Genomic DNA, 6,182 nt, shown 5'->3' on the forward strand with positions numbered 1-6,182 from the left:
TGCTATAAAAATGATTAGTTAAATGTGTGTAGGCAGCACAAAACAGAGGGGTCCATGAGCATGGACAGCTGGAAATGGTTTTCACAAATTATTTCCATTAATGTTGAAAATAAATTCCCAGGACCCTACATCTTTGGTGTTCAGAGTTGCCTTAGAAATGAGAAGCAGCATTAACTGTTTCTTCAGATTCCCATGCTGCCTCAGAGCCACACCACCCACAAGAGGTCCCTGTAACTCAAAAGAAGCTCACCCTGGGAGGCTCAGGGCACCTGCAGCAAGAGCTTAATCATGGTCTCCTTCAAAGCTTGGGCTGTTACACCTAAAAGTCTCCATCAAAGTGATGGAGACACGATAGGCTACAGAGGAACCTGCCCCCTGCCTCGCTGCATCTCTCCCCCTAGGTTAGGCATCGCTTCTGAAAAGAACAACAACTCAGCCCAGGACTGGTCCCTCTTGGACCAACTCCAGTTCAACACACAGCCCACACAGTACAAGGCACTCAAGATTAAGAAATGATGGTGATTGTCTATTAATTGGCCTTTGTGCTAAGTCAACAGTGAACTGTTGGTGAGCCTACTGTGAGGAAATTGTACTTATTTTTACTCAAGGGCAAAATAGCCCTTTTCATCCTTATGCAGGAAAAAATAAAAGAAATGAGAAATATTTCAAATGAGTCAGTGGGAATAAAAGAATTAAGAGGTACAGATAGGGGGTAAATGTTTTGCATCTGATTTAAATGTGATCTCTTATTACAGACTATTTTAATTATGAATTATTATTCCAGTTATTACCAGAAAAATGGTTGTCAGTTGCTAAATTACCATGTTTCAGTCATTCCACTAAGAAGAAATTATTTGAGCCAGCAACACTTGAGCTAATTTTGCCTTTGACTGTCCCTTGGCTTTGCTGCTACTCACAGCAGAGGCATCAGGCATAACACCATTTGCTGCAATGATCTGGGATCTCCCTCCAGGGAACCGATGTGTTCCTTCCCAGAGCAGTAGATGCAAAATTCTGTGGACAGTCTTGTCGACAGAGTCTTAACTATAAATGTGAAGCAGAATGCAGACCCCTCCTCATTTGCAGGAGGAGAGCATGCCTTTTCATTCCAAGAGAGGACTGCTTAGACAATGCATTACCCCATGTGCTTTTAGGAAAAGCACCACAGGCATATGACACTATCCCCACCCGACCTCCACCTCACCGTCCTCCCCTGGTCTCCACTGGATTGTGTCTGGAATACTGAAGAGGAGAGAGAAGTCCTGCTGCTCTGATGAGGATCCTAGAGTTAAGAGGAAGATGGGGTTTACCTGGGAAGTTTCTGACTCTGGAACAGTGAAATGTTCTCTGGCCCAAAAAGGTGGAGAAAGTTCAAGGAGGAAAATGAAATAGGAAGTGCACTCTCCAGGGTTAGGTAAAGGTAGGTTCAACTCTGATCTGTGGGGAGAGACACAACCTCTTGAAGCCCCAGCTGCTCCCAGGGAACATGGGTTACTAATACCTACTTCAAGTATTTGTCCTGAAACTTCCGGGAACCATGTACTTGCAGTGACCATGCACCTTTCTCTACATGAAATAATAGAGAGCCAAACAGAAAAATAAGCCAACGCTGCAACACAGTGAATTACGGGTCTATCCCAGAGCAAGGCTCCTTTCAAGGCTAATCCGATATGCTCTCCGCCTCTTTCCCAGCAACTCAAATGTCACATTTCAGCTGTGGGAACCCATAAAGCTCTCTCCTCATGACCGGCAACAGACAGACAGAGGAAGCAGTGTGGTTTTAGTCACACTTTGAATAAGTGTTGGAAAATAAGCAACACCCAAAGAACAATGGATATTCATAGGAAAGTGAACAGAAACTACAAGAGAGCCCAGATTGTAAAGGGTTTTGCATATCTTACTGAAAAATAATAATTTATTTCTGCAGACAAAGGGAGGTCACTGCAGCTTTTTAACTAATGAACCTTCTTTTCAACAGCTGCACCCTGAATCTGCTATCGAGAGTCTTAGAAGAAAAACTAGCTTGAAAGAAAGACCCTATCAGCAGCTTCACTCCTCATTAAAATTCTCTGACTGCTCCTTCTCAAGCAAGACCTCAAATTACTGATTTTTGCTCTATCCTCTCTGATTTGCAGAGAGCTGCCCTTTTGAGATCCACAAATGCACAACTGTCATGTTGCCATTAAGTCTCCCAAAATATTGATTTCAAATGTGAATTACCATCCTCACCAATTACCTTCAAAAGAAGTGCATCAGAAAAAAACAAAAATATGTCCCACCCTTCCCTCTGGATCCAAAGCCATTTGTAAATTCAACCTTAGCTTTGGAGCTGCTGTATTTCAACCCAAACTGTAGGGGAAACAGAGACCTGCCATATGCAAGGAACAATAGGGTACAGACTCGCAGGGCTGCCCATCTCACGGAAAGGGTTCTCCTGATCCCAGTTCACTAGAATCTTTAGGATCTATGTCTGTAGTGTAGCTTCTCCCACCCCACACTGTGTGTGTGTGTGGTATGTGTGTTTTCTTGTCCAACTTGGCACCAACTCCTGGGGTCAAATAATCCCTGTCTCAGCCTCCACAGAATCTGGGACTACAGCTCTCCTACCTACCCTCCTGCTATCTTTTCATTCCCTGGAATCTGAACGAGTGAGTCCAAGAACTTTTGAGAAACCATTGTGAGAAAAGTGCCCAACCCTCCCTAGGAAGGTCTGGCATTGAAGGCAGCCTTGTCACTATCCAGTGGGCATGAGAACAACGCCTAGTGGAGAAAAGGAAGCTAACATATGGGAAAAGGGACCAGCTCTCAACGACACTCCCTTGAACTAGCTGTGCCTGGAGCTGATCAGATTTATTTCTTGAATTTTCTATTTGCTTTAGCTCCTAATGGTCTCTAAAAGAGCAATAATCACATTTTTAAATGGTACTGTACAATCAAATTTCAATTATTTCCACTAAGCTGTTTTCTTTCAAATTTTTTTAATAATTTATATTAAATTTGATGTGTCAAAATATTCTCATTTTTTAATTAAGTAATTTCATTGGTACATTGAAGGTATACAATATAATGACATTCATCAGTGGAAGTTTGCACCTTTACATAATCCATCTTGGTTCTTATTTTTTCCCATTCCCCTGCCCTCCCTTCAACCCCTCCACCCTTCCCTATCTACAGACTTTGTTTTCATTTTTTCTTTTGTTCAGGTTAACTCCATTCCTGTCTTTCTTTTCCCCTACCCCTCCCATTTCCCCTTCCTCTTTGCAACTTTTCTTCTTATAAAAATATTCTCATTTTAACTGTGGCACTTACCACATTTCAGTTGGCCAAGAGTCGCCAGTGGCTGCTGCATTGGAAAGTGTAGCTCTAGGTCATGAACTAAATAATTTATTTTCTTAAAAAATAATCTCCATTTGATTCTAACCCATAGTCGAGGCTGAGAAATTTCTGCTGCTTGAGGTAAAGAAGTAGAAGGCACTTTCAGGGTTCATCTAGTGCCCATGATATTTGGAGAACCTCCTACGTGATTTTTTGTAGGTTCCTTGTGAGGATGGAAGATTGTGCAGAAGGGGCCCTCCAGGAGGCTTTGTTAAGAAACGCTCTCTACAGACGTAAGGGAATATTGTGAGAGTAGTGCCTCAGAGGAAGAACAGGGTTCCACCAAAAACAAGATGAAAAACACTGAAGATCACAGGTTAACCAGGCACAGATACAACGCAAAGCCACAGACAAGTTCAGAGGGGCCGGAGAAGCAGGAGACCATCATCCCTAGGATCTGGCATCCTGTCAGCCAAGACTAGAGTCCTGGCTTCTTCAGGAAGCAGAAAGAGCAATGAGGGCTGTAGATCAAGGAAACCTCACTCTGCTTGGTTCTTCCAGAATTTCCTTCCACCATCGGCGCCTAGGGACAGTACTGGGGAAGCTCTTCAGGTTCTCGCTCTCACCTTGTGGTTGCCTTGCTGCAGCTTCTGTGTCAGACCAGGAGGACTTGAGAGTAAGACTCTGTCTTGCAAACCACTCAGTCACCGCCAATGCCTGGCACCACGGAGCTGACACAACCATATCATTTGCATATGCGATTACACCTACAAAGTACAAAGATCAGAAGCTATGCGAGTGCTTCAATTCCAAGAAAACCTATTATAGTAAAAGACATATTGCCAGGAACAGTGAGGTAAGTGTGCTCAAAGTAAGGGGGACTACTTTGGGGTTTTTAGTATTTGAGAACTAATGGCAAGTGTCTTTTACTGATAATTTTTTTAAATTTAAACATTCACCATATTTTTTATTACATTGCATACATAGTATAATGTCATTTTCAAAGTATATTCCCTCGCCAGGGAATCTTGTCTAACAGATTTTTCTCTCTTCACAGAAACAACAGGTTAGATGGCTAAGTGACCACTCCAGGGCTTGCCTAGGTCAGCTGAGTCTGACTGCAATGTCTGCCGTCCACCACGCTGGCTCCTCCTTTCCCTCCTGGCCCACTTTGACCCAGCTAAGCAAGGCCAGGAGGCTTCTGGGGCCAGTAAGCAGTAAGTAAACTTCAGCAGACTAGATGTCACTTGCTCCAAAAGGCCATAGATACCTCTGCAGTTCTCTCTATTGCAACCTAGCCACTTCCTCTTATGCCTTTTTCCAATTTCAAATAATCTACTTACTAGTACGTTTGCATATATCGGTCTCTTCCACATTAGACTGTATGTGTTATAAAAGTAGAGACTGCATGTTTCTTTCTTTTAATCACTAAACAAGCAGCACCTGAGTAAATGCTCAACCACTGAAAACTCAGATAAATAAATGGATAAAGGAATGGAGATGGAGCCAGTGATCTTGGTCTTGACATCTCAAGGTTCCCTTGAGCAGCACACATCCAAATAGATATGTTCCAGTGGTGAGATTCGGGCCTATGCATAGAAGAGCAAATCTGATGACCACACCATCCCCACCCTTATCTTGGCACCTCTCCAGCAGATTTTCCCGGAGCCTAACTCACCCGGATGTCTACATCTTCCCACACAATGGTTCTCGTGGCTGCCTGTGGTACACCATTTCTTTATGGCTGATTAGATAGACATATACAGGGGGAGCGCCCACTTTTTTTGTTCAGTTCACACCCTTCTCTGGCTCTTGGTGTAATCTGCAATGCATGTGCTTGGCATATATAAGTGTTATTTGATAATCTGCCTACAAAGAAGGCTGTACAGGAATCCTGAGCCACAGAAGAGGGTACAGGTTTTGATCCACTCATTACAGAGGGTGAAATGAAAAGATAAAACAATGAAAAGAAACTATGAGGCAGAGTAACTGACCAACAGAGGGGTTATGACCAACAGGCAGAGCATACATCTTACTGCTGCCTGCTGTTGCTCTCAAATGAAAATACAGTGCTGCCCCTTTTTTATTAAAACCCCCCCACACACACACAAGGGGACCCATGGCCCACAGCAGAAGATCTCAGCTGTTTTTGAGATGCCCCTGTATGCTGCAACTACCTATGAGGAAGGTAGAAAGCAATTCATTATTAATGGAAATTAAACTTTAGAAAAGTAAAAGAAGTTTGCGTATGATGCCATGATTCTCTCTTGCTCTGTATTCCTGAGTTGGAGAGAGAGCAAGGAAATGCCCTGGTATCAAGGTGCTATGTCAGACCCCAGTATGACAAGGGCAAGTCTGGTGCATGTGAGCATGGCTATCATGGTGTGAATCCAAGACTCCTGACCAAAAAAGATGGATCTCTGAGTCCTCAGAAAGGACACAAGATTCTGGACTCCAACACCTACACTCTTACAAATCCTCTGCAGTCCTCCTCAGCTCTCAGCAGAAAGTCCACACCTTTCTAGTCTCTTTCACCCTTTGTTCTCATTGTCTCTAGTATCTAGAAATCCCTGTTCCCCTCTTTTGTCTGACTATACTTCAAGACTCCATCTTGGAACCTTCTAGAATGCTGGCATCACTGTCTCCCGTCTCCCTTGGTCCTCACAATCTGTGTTATTTGCCATCATGTTTGCCCACTCATCCCAGTCTCTTCTGTGGGTTCATCCTTCTCCACCCACCCCCTGCCAATTTTCAAGGGCCCTGGAGCTCACTCTTGACTGGTATTCTCCATCTATTCTCCTTAGATGTTCCTAGTTAATTTCACACCTTATATCGTCACAAGTCCCAATGTAAATCCCTAGAGTCAA

At 43.5% G+C, this 6,182-nt stretch overlaps 1 long non-coding RNA gene across 1 annotated transcript; it reads right to left on the reverse strand.

Moving 5' to 3' along the window:
- Positions 1-1,221: 1,221 nt before the first annotated feature.
- Positions 1,222-5,846, reverse strand: LOC104867804. Its single transcript, XR_781859.1, has 3 exons — positions 5,781-5,846; positions 3,942-4,082; positions 1,222-1,282 (listed from the first exon to the last, which is right to left on the reverse strand). It is a non-coding gene; the product is annotated as an uncharacterized LOC104867804 (long non-coding RNA).
- Positions 5,847-6,182: the final 336 nt, after the last annotated feature.

The sequence above is a fragment of the Fukomys damarensis genome, unplaced genomic scaffold (assembly GCF_012274545.1).
Source record: "Fukomys damarensis isolate Sample0158 unplaced genomic scaffold, DMR_v1.0_HiC HiC_scaffold_29, whole genome shotgun sequence".
In the NCBI taxonomy this organism is placed as follows: domain Eukaryota; kingdom Metazoa; phylum Chordata; class Mammalia; order Rodentia; family Bathyergidae; genus Fukomys; species Fukomys damarensis.